Source organism: Lissotriton vulgaris, chromosome 8, assembly GCF_964263255.1.
Source record: "Lissotriton vulgaris chromosome 8, aLisVul1.2, whole genome shotgun sequence".
NCBI lineage: Eukaryota > Metazoa > Chordata > Amphibia > Caudata > Salamandridae > Lissotriton > Lissotriton vulgaris.
In genome coordinates, this window is record NC_141696.1 from 927,364,013 (window position 1) to 927,381,309 (window position 17,297).

The window sequence follows — 17,297 nt, forward strand, 5'->3', positions numbered from 1 at the left end:
CGGCAATGTTGAGGCCGCTCCACACGCAGGTAAAACAAGACCTAACTACGAGAGCTATACCACCGCCTCTGGATGATCTATTAAGAGTGAACATAGAATAGTCAGGGGGGCATGCTAGATTGGAAATAGCAGCATCCACATCCTGAAGCCAGGTTTCTGTAATGGCAAAGACATCGGGGGCTTCATCCTCAATTAGATCGTAGATGTCTTGATGGTGTTTCAATGCCGATCTAACATTCAGGTTTAGAACCCGCGGTCTCCAAAAAAACTCAAGTATTTGGGTGTAACATTTACTGATTCAGTTCAAAGTACTGTTGATACCAATTGTTTCACAATTTTAGCAAGAACCAAAGGGAACCTGGATAGATGGTCAGCTCGTCAATTAAATTGGTGGGGACGTGTTGAGGCAATTAAAATGTCTATAATTCCACAAATTCTTTACTTGTCCATGATACCCTTTTCTTTCTCATCTACTTTTTATGTTAAATTATATAAACTATTTACTAAGTTCATCTGGAATAATAAACCTACACGGATCTGTCTTAAAAAAGCAATTTCCCAAATGTGATAGTGTGGTTGGTCTTCCAGATTTAAAAACATGTCATTTTGCATTTATGTGGCACAATGTTTGTTATGGTTTCATACTATTTCTCCTTTTAATGCACCCAAATGGCTTATCCTGGAGAAGAATATTTTGGCTCCATATCCATTACCTGCATTCCTTACTATAGCAAATGGTTCATTTGGCAAACGTTCCCCCATTACTGCAAACTCTGAACTTGCCCTTTTATCATTTAATAGTAGTTTTTCTATTACCATTACATCCACTAAAAAGGTTTCTCTTTAGTTCAATCCCAAACTCCAATTTCATAAACATATTTCTTTTTGAAATTTATGGATTGCTGCTGGTATTTGTTTTGTTGCTAATATATGTCAATATGATATGTTTTACCCATTTGATGCTATTCAAGCTAAATATACTTACCTTTATCTAATTTTTCCAAATATACATTACTATGTAACACTGTTCTTTATGCTTATCCGCAAATGCTTTCTATGTCTCAGTCCTCTTTTCTGGAGTTTTTTGTATTAATGTGTTCAGTCATACAGGACATATAGCCTCTAAAGCAGAGGTCTTTAAACTTTTTGACGCTGAGACCCCCTTGTCAAACGTTTTTAGGCATAAGGACCCCCTTATGACGAAAACTTCTAGAGCCTGGTACTCCTCATCATAGACAACTAACAACAACCATAAACGCCCCCAATGCCCACAGCAATTAATTTTTACGGTGGGTAAATAATAGTAAACAGTGTTTAGCAAACCAAAAGTCAGTGAAAGCGGGATTGTAGTCAAAGGTGTCGCTAAAAACAAAGGGCCTCATTTATGAGGAATTGGCATAGGGCAGCACCGCAAGTCTTCTTGCAGTGCTGCCCTATGCCAATGTGAAGGGGCAGGAATGCACAGTATTTATGAAATAAGGTGCCTTCCTGTCCTTTTCCTTTGCAATGGAACATACATTGTTGCCTAGCACCAACATAGAAAGGATTGTTTTTGTACAGGAAGTGGGACCTTCCTTCACAAAAACAATCTTAAGAGGCGTTTTCCTCTTTCGATGTGAGATGCAGAATGCAGCACATACGGAAAGAGGAAAAAACAACGAGAAATGAAAACATTTCTCCTCATTACGCCTTCACTGGGGTGGCGTCCGCTTTTGAAGATTCCCCAAGTTTACATGATTTTGTAAATATGGGGCAGCATCATAATCCATTGGTGTTGCGTGGGAACCCCAAGAAAAGCTCATGGAACACCTCCTTGACGCACAGTAAGGCAATGCAGTGACTTGCACTGCTTTGTCTTACTCCATATCTATGAGGCCATGCAAAGAAATGCAGGGTGACTTTGCACAGACTCATAGGTATGGTTGAGATTCTTGCGCCGCTGAAGCATAAAAAAAAGTGATGCTCTGGCGATGAAAGCCTCTCATAAATAAGCCCCAAAATATTCTGAATGTTTTTTAGTTCTTTCATTATCCGGTAACTACATATAAAATTAAGGGCAGCGTAAATGAAAAATACATTTAAAAAGTTGTTACTCAGTGGGAAATGCACTGTAGTACATTATGAAACCTCTATTAGTTAATGCACTGCAACACACCTTTAGGGATACTAAGACCTGTGTAAATGTAGTTAAAATTAAAAACACACTTCACAGCTCAGTTGTTAACTCTGCAATGCCAATTAAAAAAACAAATATTTGTCTTCCCAAAGCTTGGAGTGATTTGATCATTTAAAACCAGAACCAGCTCCCAAGCACCCTTTATACTTGCAGATTAATTGATAGGCACATTTGCATTTCACTCAGGCAAGCAAACACCATTGCATGAAAACTTTTCACAGCCCAAGAGACTCAATTGATGGAACTTCAGCTAATAATGATCTAAATAGCCATCCTAGGACTGCTGTCATTATCCAAAATGAAAGCAAATATTTTGGATTTAAGGCACAAGTGAAGCAGGGGAATGCGCAACCCCCTTCCTTGGCCTCCACGGCCCCCCTGTGGGTCGCGCCCCATAGATTGAAAACCTCTGCTCTAAAGTCTATAAAATACTTGCTACTCCTACTTCTTCCTTAACACATCTCAATCAAAAATGGTCACCGTAGATATATCTTCAGCCTTCTATTGTGTCCTGGAAGGATACTTGGAAGTCCAACACTGCTAGTTACCTCCCGGCTACTCTCGTACAAACTAATATTTATCAAGCTTTTTTTCTTCTCCAGACAAATTTATTTAAAGCTAAACTTCTAGACACTCCAAACTGTTGGCATTGTAATTTAGTGACCGGTGATTTACAACATCTTGATTACAATGGTTCTATTATTCATCAGTTCTTAGCAGACATATTGAATATTATAACTCGGATCCAAAAGATCCAAACAGCTTTGTCTTTCCATATTCTAATCCTTAAATCCTATCTCCTTAAGTCTGTATTATCCCCTGTGGATTGTAAACTTTTTGACTTCTTTATTTCTACGGCAATCAAATCTATCACTCCTAATGGAAAATATGCTACATTACTTTCAGTTAATGCATGGTGGGAATGGATTTTTCTCAGTTTAGGAGTAGTAAAGTTAGGAGTCCTAACTGTAGGACTCCTAAATGCCTTCTGTGAATACCAAAAGTCTTAAAGTTAGGATTTTATTCTGTTTAGGATTCCTAAAGTTAGGAGTCCTAACTTTAGGACTCCTAAATGCCTTCTATGAATACCGATAGTCTTAAAGTTAGGATTTTTCTCAGTTTAGGATTCCTAAAGTTAGGAGTCCTAACTTTACTACTCCTAAACTGAGAAAAATCCTAACTTTAAGACTTTTGGTATTCACAAAAGCATTTAGGAGTCCTAAAGTTAGGACTCCTAACTTCTGTGACTACCGAAATGATTAAGTGCCTTCTATGAATACCAAAATGGTGGTAACTTTAGGATTTTGTCTTAAGTTAGCTCTGTGAATCGGGCCCTTCATTTCCACATTCTCCTAACGATTCATCTCATTCCAGATCTTACATGTGATCTAGTCTTGATTCTTATATTATTGCATGTTCTTCAATATAAAGCACGTATTTTTATCTTTACCAGTCAATATACATTCAATGTAGCCCTTTTTTTGTTTATATTATCATTTATATCTCTATGTATGTAACAGTTTAGTTATAGGGATTATATTTAGATGCAAATGGATGTTTATATTCCTTGTATTTGCAATGTGTTCCTATGCTTCAATGTTCTGTATTATTCTTTGTATTGTGTTTAAAATCTATGAACAATTTATTAAATAAAACATTTTGAACACAAACAAATGGCAGCCCAGGGACATGTTAAAAGGGTTACTTAAGTGGGTGGCACAATCAATGCTGTATACCCACAAGTAGCATCTAATTTACATTTAATTTGCAGGTCCTGTGTATGGATGGCACCACTTTACTAGGGACTTACGAGTAGATTAAACATGCAGATTGAGTGTAAACCAATGTTCCCATTTTTAAAAGGGAGAGCACAAGCACTTTATTACTGGTTAACAGTTGTAACATGCACAGAGTCCTAAAAGCCAATGGAAAACTGGTTCAGAAAACAGGAGGGTGAAGGGAAAACCTTTGGGGATGACACTGCATAATATCCCAGTCCAACAAAATGCCTGATATTTCTTTATTTATTCCCAGACACAGTTGAGATAACAGATATGTCCCCTTTCACATTTTCTTGTTGCCATCCTAAACAATATGATGCTGTTGCACTCACAATAAAAGGTTCAGATGCTCCCAACCATACCATTTAATTTTAAGCACCACCTCTCTTCAAAGGTGGGTACAATTAAGAGAAGGCCATACAACCACCCCTGATTTAGATGTTCTAGCTCTAATGATGCATGTCAGTAGTAAACACAAACCTTTTTCAATTACAGCAGTTTACTTTTATTGCAGATTCTGATATGTGACATCGAAATTTTACATTTATAGGTGCTGACTAATTGGGCGGAAGAACAAAATACCTGTGCATATACAGGTAATCCATCTCTGATCCTGGAAAGAGCACACAAGTTCAAGGAAGAAGACAGAAAATGTTTCTATATCCCTCATTGTGATCCAAAAGTGTGTGACCCCCGCAGTTTGAATAGTTCTTTTACCATTATATCTACTCCTTTATGCATTCAACTTCCCACACCCTCCAGCAACCTTATCATTCATAAGTAATTTCACTTTTATGTCTTCCCTTCTATTCTCCCTTTTATGGATCTATCTTTTCATTTCACTATAGGTTTTCTTGACATTTTTTCATCCATTCACCATTCGTTCATCTGTCCTTTCTCACAATTGACCATCCTCTCATTTTTCCATACTTCTGTTTCTTCCTTGGTCATGCTTTCAATATTCCATTGGAAATTTGGCTCGCATGTCGATATATCCATCCATCTGTTAACCCATCCATCTATCTGTCTGTCCATCCATCCACCCATCCATCCATCCATCTATCCATCTGTGGTAAATAATTAATTACCCTGTCATAATTTCTATACATTAAATAAGGATCATGCATATAATGAGAGGCAGAGTCCGTGGTGTCCGATTCAGAAGGGCTTTATTCAGTAGCTCGAGCTAAATGAGAATCGGGTTCCATCTCCACTAAGGATCAGGAAGGATCGTCATCTGAGTCTTTATTCACAGAATACATTATATATAGTTAAAACATACATTGAATTGGATAGAGAAGGTGGAGCAAGTGAAAGAGAGAGATAAGAGCACATGGGCGTGAAAGAGGGCGTACACATGGGTGTACAATTGATGAGTCATAGGTGTGTCACAGGTGGGTGGATACATGGAGGGGGTCTGTATGGTCAGCAGGAACCTTTACCCTACTTGTGCGCGCAAAACTGGTCATGACGTGAAATTGACGTGTAACTGGGGAGAGCTGGGGGGGAGCTGACTTTAGTGCTAGTAGAAGAGTCTGGGATGTCAGAACGACCTGCACCCTTGGCATATCTGATATCTAGTGTTTGGAGGATGTATTGTCTGAAGTAAAGGTCGCTCGAGCAAAGGCTGCTCATCACTAAATGCTAGTGTGTGCATATATTTCTTCGTGCATTGCGTGGGGCCATGGGCCTTCTATGGATTCGGGTTCTGTAAATCACTTGAATGGAGACAGAAAAGCTAGGCCCTATCTTCTGCAGGCGGAATATGTTTACCCTTTTCACTAGACTGGAATGTGTTTCTATGGAGCAGAGCAGATAACTGTAGGCAAAATACTGTCTTGGCAGGCCAGGCTGGGCACCTCTCGGCTGAGCAGGAAGTATGTGAGGGGTCAGGGATACATAGCTAAACTGCAGCTTTCAGAGTATCAAGAGGCTTGGAGCCTGGATTCGGATCCTGGCTCGGCTGAGCCACAAAACGTTTTCATCTCGACATTAAAAACGTGTACCATGTAAATGCATTGGCAACATAGGCCTCAGTGCAGAATTAACGTTTCATTCATGGAGGGCCTGATAACTGACATGCTAACATTGGACGGAAATGCAGAGGCATTATTATTTCAGGCAGGAGAAGGGAAATGCGTGATGACATGAACATACATGGGGTATATATACAGACATAGGGTGCATGTAGGGGGCACACTGGCCACGTAAATTTTTTATTTCCTCACATCCAACCATCCTTCCATCCATCTATCCATCCATTCATCTTTCATCCTTTCATACATCCTGGCTCCTTTCTCTGCATAGTCACAGTTCCTTTCAGGTTTCCTTCCTTCCCTCTGTACTTTTTTCCTAACTTCCTTCCTTCTTTCCCTACTGCTTATCTTTTTATTAACTTTCTCTCTCCTGCTATGTCTGTTTGCAGCTCTCTTTGTCTATTTCAAGTTTGCATCAATTCTTTCTCTATCTCATTCGCTTGGCAGACCTTTTGTTCGAAGACCTTCAGCCAGAAGAACAAAGAAACCTTCTGGTTGGACCAAGGTTACCAAGCCACACATTCCACTTTGAAACCCAGTGTTAGCAGTAAAAATGGAGAGTTCACTAGGCCCCTGAACCAGTTATCTGTAGCATGCAACATACTACATCTTTTGAAATAGCTGGGCCTGAGAAAGAAATGTAGCTTGTGCTAGAGATGTACACATGTAGGTAGATGGGGATTCAAATGCAGGTAACATGGCAGACTCTGCTGTCACAGTTCTTCACGAAGAGGGTCATGCTTTGCCTGCTTTAAACTGCATTCCCAGGACACTCAACAATAAATTCAAGCTTTTACACCTGAAATATGTTTCCCCCCACCACTAAGAACATATCCAGAGACACCTGCAAGAGTCCCAATGATATCCCATAAGGTGCCGAATCAACAGTTTGAGAAGTAAGATTTGCAGCCTTAGCAAAACAGCTGGAGAAACCTTGAAAAACTAGCAAAGTCTTAGAGAGTCCAACGAAATCTCCACCTGAACCAATAGAGTACAGGTACACTCCCGAATGCAATGGAAACTCCATGATGAATTGCTGCTCTATTAAAAAGAGGACCTGAGGTTTGATGAACCAGAACAGACTTTCATGCCTGATGAAAGGTTTGAGCAATCTCAGATTCCTCTGCCCCCAGGGAAAAATTCCGAAAATCTTTAATGATGCCCTGGTGATGGAATGGAGAGTCTGGCCTAAACGGAAATACCACACTATCTATTAATGAAGGATATTTGTGAGGATACAGTTGGTAAGAGTGGTATTCAAGCAGATATCTTCTATATTGTTTAACCTTGCCAGAATATCTGTGTTGACCTACAGCACCGATATTCTGTTCAGCATTATTCAGATGGGATGGATTTGGGTGCATTGGCAGGAAATTCGGTCTCCTGTTCCTGATCAGAGGTCTTCCTCTTCCTCATCCTTATTCTTCCTCTTGTACTAAGAGTCTTGATCACAATTTGCGTCAAAGGGGTTTGGGTGGTGCTGGTGTTTCTTCACAGGAGAAAACCCTCATGGGTTCCACTATACCTTTATGTGGTTCTGGTTCATCAATGGGTAAAGCGGATCCTTATGTAAACATAATTATGGCCAGGCATCTCCGCTGGTCTCTGCTCTGTATGTCTGTGATCTTAACAAGCATTTATCAAAATAGTTTTTTTTGTCCACCGTGATGCAGCCTCAGTTATGCAGTACCTTAAAAAAGCTTGTTTAATTCAAAGACTGCTTGCTCAGGGCTGGACGTTGTGGGATTTTCTGAAGAATACATTCATTATAAAAGTATGTACATCCTAGTTCCTCCAAGGCATCTCGTTATTATGGCCTCCTCTAGTCTCTAATAGGATTATAGGTAAATGTGATGAGCACTTGAGACTGCCCCCTTAAAACCTTTGCATGGCATGATACTCAAGAGTTTCACAGTAAAGATTCCATTTGTAGTGCAAGCGTTATCAGGCCTAGTGCTTTGTTATCTTCTGACCCTTACCTCTGCTCTGTCAAAGCTGTCCTAATTGATGTTCCTCTTCATCATTAATATCAACGCTGTTTTCTTACTAATAGTGGATGGATTATCTTAACCTAGCTCATCTTGTTGATGCTCGATCCTAATCCCTCATGTGCAGAAGAGATAAAGGTCCACTCGTCTAATATAAGTATATGTCTGCTTTTATAACTCATGTGTATCAAATGTACTCTCCCACTGCCTTCTTACACTTGTGATGCTGCCATAAAGGTAAAATAACAACCATAGCAACTCAGCAAGTAGTTGCCAAAACAATTCATTTGGTTATATGAATCACAGGCAGTTATTTTCCCTGCTGAGATTTCTGGGGGATTCTCCAAGGCAATTGTCACCTCTAGGGTGGATACTAGAGGATCTAAATGTTTCAGTTATTCACAATGGCAACTGAGCTTACCCATACACGTTTGTACCCCATTAATGTTGCTGAGCATAATTTAATCCTTACATGGCTTTGGCAATGTGGTGTTGTGTTTTCTGGTTTACTGTAGATCTTTTTGAACTGAAATGAATGTGCATGTGTTTTGCACTAGTTTTTTGCATGAATTTCAATTGGCTTTACAGTTTGGTATATCATTAAATTGTCTAGAATGATTACAAAGAAGAAGAAGCAGTAATGCCTGACTTTTATTCGGTAATGTTGTTTGCAGCAAGCCTTTCTTATCCTCATTATTGTCCTCAATCTCTACCACCCACTACCATCCCCTTTAGTTGTAAGACAAACTTGAATGTTATTGGTCTTTGTTTGGTACATCTGAAAGCAGTTAGTTGGCATTTGCAAGGCTATAGCCTTAACCCTCTTTTGAGAAGGCAGTAGGTAAGTAAGTAAGTTCTTTATTGTTTAGGTTAATTAAAACCATTACAAAAAAAGCATCTTTTGAGAAGGCATAGCTCAAGCTAGAAGGAAACATTTTAGGTATTCTAATCTGCTGTGAGGGATGGGACTCTCGTCATAAGACTCAGGAGTATGACAAAGAAGAGGATGACTGAGTGTAATGACTTGCAAGAATGGGAGGCCGTTCCTTTTTTTTTTTCTTGGCCCCAAAATCTGGAATTTTCTTCTCGAGTCTTCTTGAAGAATGACCTGTCCTATCTCAGCTTTCGAAGAAATCTTAAAACTTGGCTCTTTTAGTAGCAAATGGTTTTTGACTGCTCCTTTTCAAGCAATTTTTGTGATAGGTGCCGGGAAACCCTTTTTGGGTAGCTGCGCGCGCTACAAAACTAATTTAGTAATAATAATAATAAAAATAATGACTATAATCTGGAAATACATTATTCTAATATTATGGCCTGGCTGTCATTATTTTGCCCCCAGAATCAACAATGAAATGAATCAATGTGATAAGGGTTCTTCTTGCTTTTTTTTCACATGAATTTCTAACCATATGTCTCTGGAGATATTGGAGGAACGCTGAGTACTACAACTGGTTGTTCCATTCCCAATGCACCATTTCCAACCTTTGATAAACGTCTGTTAGTGGATGCATGGGTTGGATACACCCTTGATCATCTCCTCACAAATCCTGGCTTCCATTGTCGTTGACCTCAAAATAAAAAATCAAGAAACCAACATGACATTTGTGAGGGCGTTCTTTGAGGCAGTTCAAATCCACACTGACCTTGTCATCTGAGTAGGTAGGGATACATTTATTATTGTTTGTATGGTGCACTAACAGTGTGGAAAGTGCTGCAGTGGTAGCAAATCAAGGTGGGCCTGTCTCTGAACAATAACTTCCTTATCAAACATGATTGTGTCCAAGAGTTAGAAGTATGCTAACCATGGCATCAATACATAGTTGTTATCATCAGAACTGTATGACACCGTTATTATAAAACAAGCATTGGCAAATCCAATAGGTCTCAGCAATGTACTTCAATGTGAATGTTTTTTTACCATGTTTTCTTGCAGCACATCTGCTTTTCAACATAGCTGAAAGTTACTGAAAGCCCAGAATCACAGGATGTTGAGCCAACGCCGAGTCTTTTTGACACATATGGTGGGTTATTGTCCTGCCCCTCCTAACAGAAAAAAGCAATATGATGTGTCAGCACTGCCCCATCATAGCACTTTTTTCAGTCACTTTCAGCCATGCTGAAGACCAGAGGTGCTGCTAGACAACATGGCGAAAAGATATTCACATTAACATGGCCAACATCTCGGGTGTTGCCAAGATCTTTTGGCTTTGCCAATGCTTGCTCGGTGAAGACAGGGTTTTGCTGAACAAATGTGGAAGTGATAGTGAGAAATAGTTGAGGAGCTTTGTAGTGAAGGGAGGACGTGGCGTAACAGCCAGAGCCGTTGACAAGGGAACCTGGTTCAAATTTCAGAGTCGGCTGAACAATTTCTGATTCTGGGCAAATCACATGCCCTTTCCCCTTCCTACAACAATGAATGTGTCATGGTGTAATGTAACTGGTAAGTTCTTAAAGTGCTCCAATGCCATTGGCTGGTGTTAGCACTATCGCAAGATGAAGGATGGAATAGGTGCTCCATTACAATCGGAACGTGCAAAAATAAAAAGCAGAAGCAACGTGCTGGGTAGTGGCAGTATGGGTCAAGCAGGGAAGCAGGCGGGTTAGGGAGATGGGCAAGAAACGATGGGAAAAAACCTTAATTGAAGCAGGATCAGTGACAAAAATTAATATGCCATTGTGAAATGTAACTGGTGAGCACTTAAGTGCTCCAATACCAACGGCTTGTGTTCATGGTATGGCAAGATGGATGACGAAGCGAGCATACCAATACCATCGGATCATGCAAAAATAAATAAACAAGTGTTGCTGTTTTAACTGTTTTTTAAGAAATGCTTAATTTATGTGCACACGCAGACTTTTTAGTGGTATGAGTGTATGTGTACAAAGGGAGAAGGCGTGAAAACACAAATACACCTATGAAGTGCTTAATAACGAAGAAAAAAGTAGCTCCATAAACAGGGATCAGAGTAAGGAGACATATACTTGGTCCATGCATTAGGAGAGGTCCAAATACAAGAAGACAGAATGGTGCCCACATCCCATGACGGATGGCATTAAAAAAAGGAGAGCGATGCTGAAGTTACATATGGGCAGCCTTTAAGCTCACACATAGAACATAACATTTATTTTTGAGACAGTGCATGCAGTGTCTAGCCGAGACCTATAAATAGTGTTGAAGGTTTCACGTGCGCAAAAAGCATGTACATGGCGGTATTGGTGGTTGTGGTCCGTCCGTCGCTCTGTCTCATCATTATTTTTCGCAGCACTTCTCCTGATATGACAGAAACACTCCACAACTCTCGCCAAGCATCAGGAGGCTGCATTGACTTTGAAGTTAACCTTTAAAATGTTTATGTATGCACAATCTTAGTAATTTTATGTTAAGTCACAGGCTGCGAGTGTGTCATTAAGCATTCAAACACGATAATAGAGGAGGGACACATAAATATACTCGCCAGGGTTTCTCAAGAATATTTTACTTTCCCTGAAAGAATGTCTTAACTTAGATTTCTGCAAAAGATATGCGCATGAATATAGATTCACAAACGGGTGTTTTTGTTTTTGATCATTTGTGATTTACAGGACTCTTGTTTTTTATTTATTTTTTAGCTCAAAATTGACCTACTCCTTGATTTACTCTCAGAATATTGATTAATGGTTTAATTGTTTGACATCAGTAAACATCTTACCTGAGTGGCTTAATTGTGAATGCATAAGGACTTCAAAAATTAAACACAGCCAGAAAAGAACAGAACAAGAAGTCAAACAGACATTTTTGATCGTGCCGGCGCCTTCATCAGATCTGGGGATTATTATACACTACCGTGGAGATATTGGGTTTTGAGTTGGTACATGTGTTTACCATCTGCACCACCATCAATAGCATTCATTTCCTGTCTGTCAGGAAGGGAAATAGACGTAGTCAAAGAAAGATAAGGCCTAGGTGACCTAGTTTCAGAAATAACTGCAAAACGTTATCCTTTCTGACAGGAGGGGGACAAAAATCAAATGCTGTTGCTAGCACAGCATCCCTACACAGCGACAATGACTTTTCAAGCTATGAGTTTGTGAAGAAATTGATGCAAACTGATTATATGGAAGAACATGCACTGATTGTACAAAGCAACAGTATTTATCTGCAGAAAAACAATCATTTGAGTCCTAGTCACAAAGGTAAGTTTGCTTATGGATATTGCCGTGCACAGGGATATTAGCCTATGTGTAGGTGGAGATTTCCGCTTGGATTCAATTCACCAATTCTGGGTGAAAATCTCCATTTAAAGGAGGTTTCTGAGTCTCCACCTCCTCAAATGAAGAATGACATCTCTTGCAACGGTATTTACCATTGTGGAGGACAATACTCGTAACTCCACTCTCATTTTTCTGCCTGCTTGGGTGATCTCTGCCACCGGGAGCGGGGGCATCTCCATCAATGGGCATGTTTGGTAATGAAGATGTCACATAATCCATGTATTAAGCAGGTCGTTCTATTCAAGTAAGATGTGCCAGGTAGAGCCCCCACCAGGAGCAGCCTTCCTCTTGCTCAGCCCATACTCCACATCCAGGCATCCTCACATTCCATTACATCACCATGCACATCAACATTCCACTGAACATTCACACTGGCTGAGCAGCAGGTATAACACATCTCCTTCTCTTTATACAAATGACAAAGAAGCTCTAAAAAGAATAACATTAAAAATAGCGCATGCAAAGGATGACAATAAAACTATTACATGCAACACAGAGACATCAGAACAAATGCAAGCAAATAATCACAGTAGCAAAGTGCTGATGCGAAAGCATGCAGATAAAAGATATAAACATTCCATGCATGTGTACAATAAGTGATAAAATAAAGATTAAAAAAGGGATATAAACACATCATCTCCCTTTTTAACCAAACCAAGATAATGCACACACTACCACGCCACAAAACACAAACTAAGCCCAGATACCAAAAAAACAAGCTGGCTGGCCAGGCCAACAAGAAAGTGCTATGAAGGGTACCGACTGGGAGGCGTGGTAGGGAACCATGCAAACAAGAGCAATTTAAAAAAAAAAAATTCAACTTCGAAATGTAGCAAATCATTCCACACCAAACACACAGCATGAACACTGCCCTCCACCCTTACCCATAGTAAGGGTGGTACGTGTGGCACACAACTCCAAACCAAACAAATGGCATTAAAAAATTGCCCTACAGTCAAACCCAAAGTTAGGGTGGTACGTGTTGAAAGTCGCTCCACACAGAACATATAAAAGTGCACAACTCTACAACCAATCAAGAAGTAGGAGAAAACAGCAATGACTAATAAAAACACTCACTCATCAATAATATGGCTTCAACTCAGCCCTGCACCCAAACCCTAAGTAAGGGCGGTAAGTATGGAAAGACGCTCCACACGGAACATGCAAAAGTTTACAACTCTATACCTAATAAAGTAGTAAGGGAAAAATAGTAATCAACAGCAAAATTTCAACATTATAAAGACGTACCATTAGAAAGGTTTAAACTCAGTAACTTGCTCACCAACAGACAAATCGATGCAATAAACCCAAATCTCAGCACAATAAAAAGTACAAATGGGGGTGGGGTCGCACACTACTCACACACCGGCGGTGTCGCCCCTAAGGACTCTGGTTAGTGTAGTTATGTGTTCGCAATGCATCATCTTTCGATCTTCCGCTATCTTTGCTGTCTTCGCCATCCCTGGACACGTGTTTCGGGGTATCACCCCTCGTCAGCAGGGATAGGCCGTGTTCTGGGGTTGCCGATGGCTGCCAAATATCTGCCAGGTATAGTACCACACAGGCGCGTAGGTGCGGGATCCCAGGCTCATCAGCCAAGAGCTCAAGGGAGCTTTAAAGTTACAAATGGGGGTGGGGTCGCACACTACTCACACACCGGCGGTGTCGCCCCTAAGGACTCTGGTTAGTGTAGTTACGTGTTCGCGGTGCATCATCTTTCGATCTTCTGCTATCTTCGCTGTCTTCACCATCCCTGGACACGTGTTTCGGGGTATCACCCCTCATCAGCAGGGATAGGCCGTGTTCTGGGGTTGCCGATGGCTGCCAAATATCTGCCAGGCATCGCGAACACGTTACTACATTGACCAGAGTCCTTAGGGGCGACACCGCTGGTTGTGTGAGTAGTGTGCGACCCAAGCCCCATTTGTAACAATAAAAAGTATGTAACAGATGAATCACAGTCAACTCAAGAAATTCAGCACATCGCCAGAACTGGTCAAGAATGGTAAAAACAACAACTAGATACCATCAGAAATGATTCCCAAGCACAGGGATCATGCACTCACACATTCTAGTACACCACTAAGTAAAAGGTAACAGTACAAAATATTCTGGCCATTTGGTAAAATAAAAATAAAAAACATGACAGTGGCAGAGGACTAGCAAAGTGTGAAGAGATCAAGCATGCCCCCTAAAGTCCCTGGTGAAGGACGTTCATCCGAACCAGCACAACTGCATAAATCCAAAGAGTTTCTAATCTTAAATGTGTGAATGTTGAACGAATTCTTCACCACTGTAGAATACTTGCCAGAATCACTGAAATCCAGAAAAAAAAGAATAATAAAGTACTTGTTCCTAGTCTGACAGGCTTCCCAGATTGTAGACAGAGATCTTAGTCTGCCAACAACAATATTTCACTCCAACACTCGCCGTTTAAAAAAAACAAAGACAGTACATACGTTTAAGCCACAGTACTCTACACTGACTGAAGAAGGAGATTTCCACAGGTTTCATTTCCTGAACTCTTGGCTGTGCAAAAATGTCACTTCGTAACACCTGCAGGGGCACAGAAACAGGCAGGCAGGCATAGAAGAATCACCACAGACAGAAGAGAGATATCCGAGACTCTCCGGCTTCATCAAATAAAATGGCGTCACGCTGTGTAACATGCGTCGAGTGGCTCCAAGCTTGTACGCACGCTAACATTGAAGTGTCATGAAGAATTCCAGGAACCTCGAGTTGAGACGTAACTGAAGAGGTTCAGCACGGAGCAGCTGATCAGGTGAGGGCACGCGAGTAGATTCAAACAGCGCTCTTTCAAACAAAAAACGCAATGCTGCTGCCAAACCGTCACTGTGTAAGTCACCTGTGTCAGCAAAAGACCAGTAAAACACGGGTTGATGCGGACAAACAGCTGCAAAAATTGCAATGGCGGTGGAAATCCAACTGTAATGAGTAGTATCCCAAAATCCTTAATTGGCAGGAGCATACGCTGGCCAGCAACCATCGTAAAAGGGTGCGGGAGAAATCAAATACACAAGCTGCTCACAATGGCTTACAGAAAGCAGTGATGTGGCAAGGCAAGGCAGAGGCCACGCACATTCACCATACTTTGTTTAGTAAACACCACAGCCAAGAACAAGCAAAGCGTAGCTCAACAGGATGCTGTTTAGTATGCGCCGGGTGGTAGGCTGTCCACAGGTCCACACCAAGAAATCCATGAAGAAACACAGCGGTATCTGGCACACCCAGGTTGAGGTTGACTGGTCTTGAGGTCACTTGTAGAGAACAGGGCTGCCAGATTGCTGTTAGACACTCCGTGCTTAGTTTCAAACAAGAATTTGCTTCAGGCTTAATATTTCATTAGATTATGTTTCCATTAGTCTTAGCTTCCACCATTCAGTTCTTAGACGCAGATTCTTTTACAAATCGACGCCAAAATATGTGGTAATGAAGATGTCACGTAGTCCACCTATTAAGCAGGTAGTTTTATTCAAGTAAGATGTTACCAGGTAGAGCCCCCCCGGGAGCAGCCTTCCTGCTGCTCAGCCCATACACCAACTGACACTCCACATCCAGGCATCATCTCATTCTATTGCATCACCGTGCACACCAACATTCCACATCAAATGTACACTGGCTGAGCAACAGGTATAACAGGCAGCCATCTCAGCCACCAGGGCAGCCATCTCAGAATGGACATGAATAGGGAATTATTGCACACCTGAGCAATATCACTCATGCCTGAGATGTATTTATGCAGCAAACAGATAAATAAAGCTCACACTCTAGGCTCCATCCTCTTTGTCTTGGACTGCTTCACTGCCATGACCCCACATACCAGTTCCAGACACAAGGACTCAGCCAGTGCCACACAAGCGAAGAGGGACTGAGGAGGTGACAGGCTTTTTACTTATTATTATTATTATTTAAAATCTTATATAGCGCGCAGCTACCCTTGGGCATCCCGGCGCTTCCAGACAACTTCAGATGGTAGAGGGGACAGCATCGAGGCGTTATGCCGGAAACAGAAAGGTTTTAAGACCTTTGCGGAAACGCAGTGTACAGGGTTCAGCTCGAAGTTTTAGGGGGAGCGAGTTCCAAAGCTTTGCCATATTAAATGAGAATCTTCTCCCACCAGTGCGGGCCTTTTTGACTCTAGGCACCATCAAGAGATGTTTCGTGTCTGATCGCAGTGTTCTGCCAGCTTTGTAGGGAGTCACTAGATTTTTTAAAATAAGGGGGCCTTTACCTGCGAGAATTTTATGCGCGGTGCAAAGTGCCTTAAAGGTCACTCTCTCCCGCACGGGGAGCCAATGCAATGCCTTCAATGCCGGTTTTGCTGATTGCGTCCTCGGAATGTCCATAAGCAGCCTTGCCGCGGCATTTTGGACCTGTTGAAGGGTCTTAAAGGTTGATTCAGGGGCGCCCAAAAAGATGGCGTTACTAAAATCGAGTCTAGATGTTATAAGACCCTGAATCAGCAGCTTCCTCGATGTTACCGGTAGTAGAGGGAAGATTTTCCGAGCCGACCTGAGCAGGGCATAACATACTCCTGCTGTTTTCTTGGCTTGTGTGCGGAAAGACAAGTCTGGTTCTAGCCAGACTCCAAGGCTTTTGATCGCATCTTTGGGGGCCGGGGGATCGCCCATACATCCCGGCCAGCTGAGCGGCGGGAGAAGGGTAGTTTTACTCCCCAGCAGCATTATTTCCGTCTTTGAGCCGTTTAACTTGAGGGAGGAATCTCCCATCCAAGTGTGAACATCTGCCAGGCAGGAGTTCAAGATGTCAGGATTGTCGGCCAGATGTGATAAGGAAACCACTAGCTGCGTATCGTCAGCGTAGCTGACGATTTTGATGTCATATGGGGATACTACGTCCTCCAGGGGGGCCATATATACATTAAATAATGTGGGGCTCAATGACGAGCCCTGTGGCACTCCACACTGGAGGGGAATGGATTTGGATCTCTCAGGGCCATTCCACACCTGGTAGGAACAATTCGAGAGAAAAGATCTCAACCACTGCAGGGCCACCCCGGAGACCCCTACCTCAGCCAGCCGTC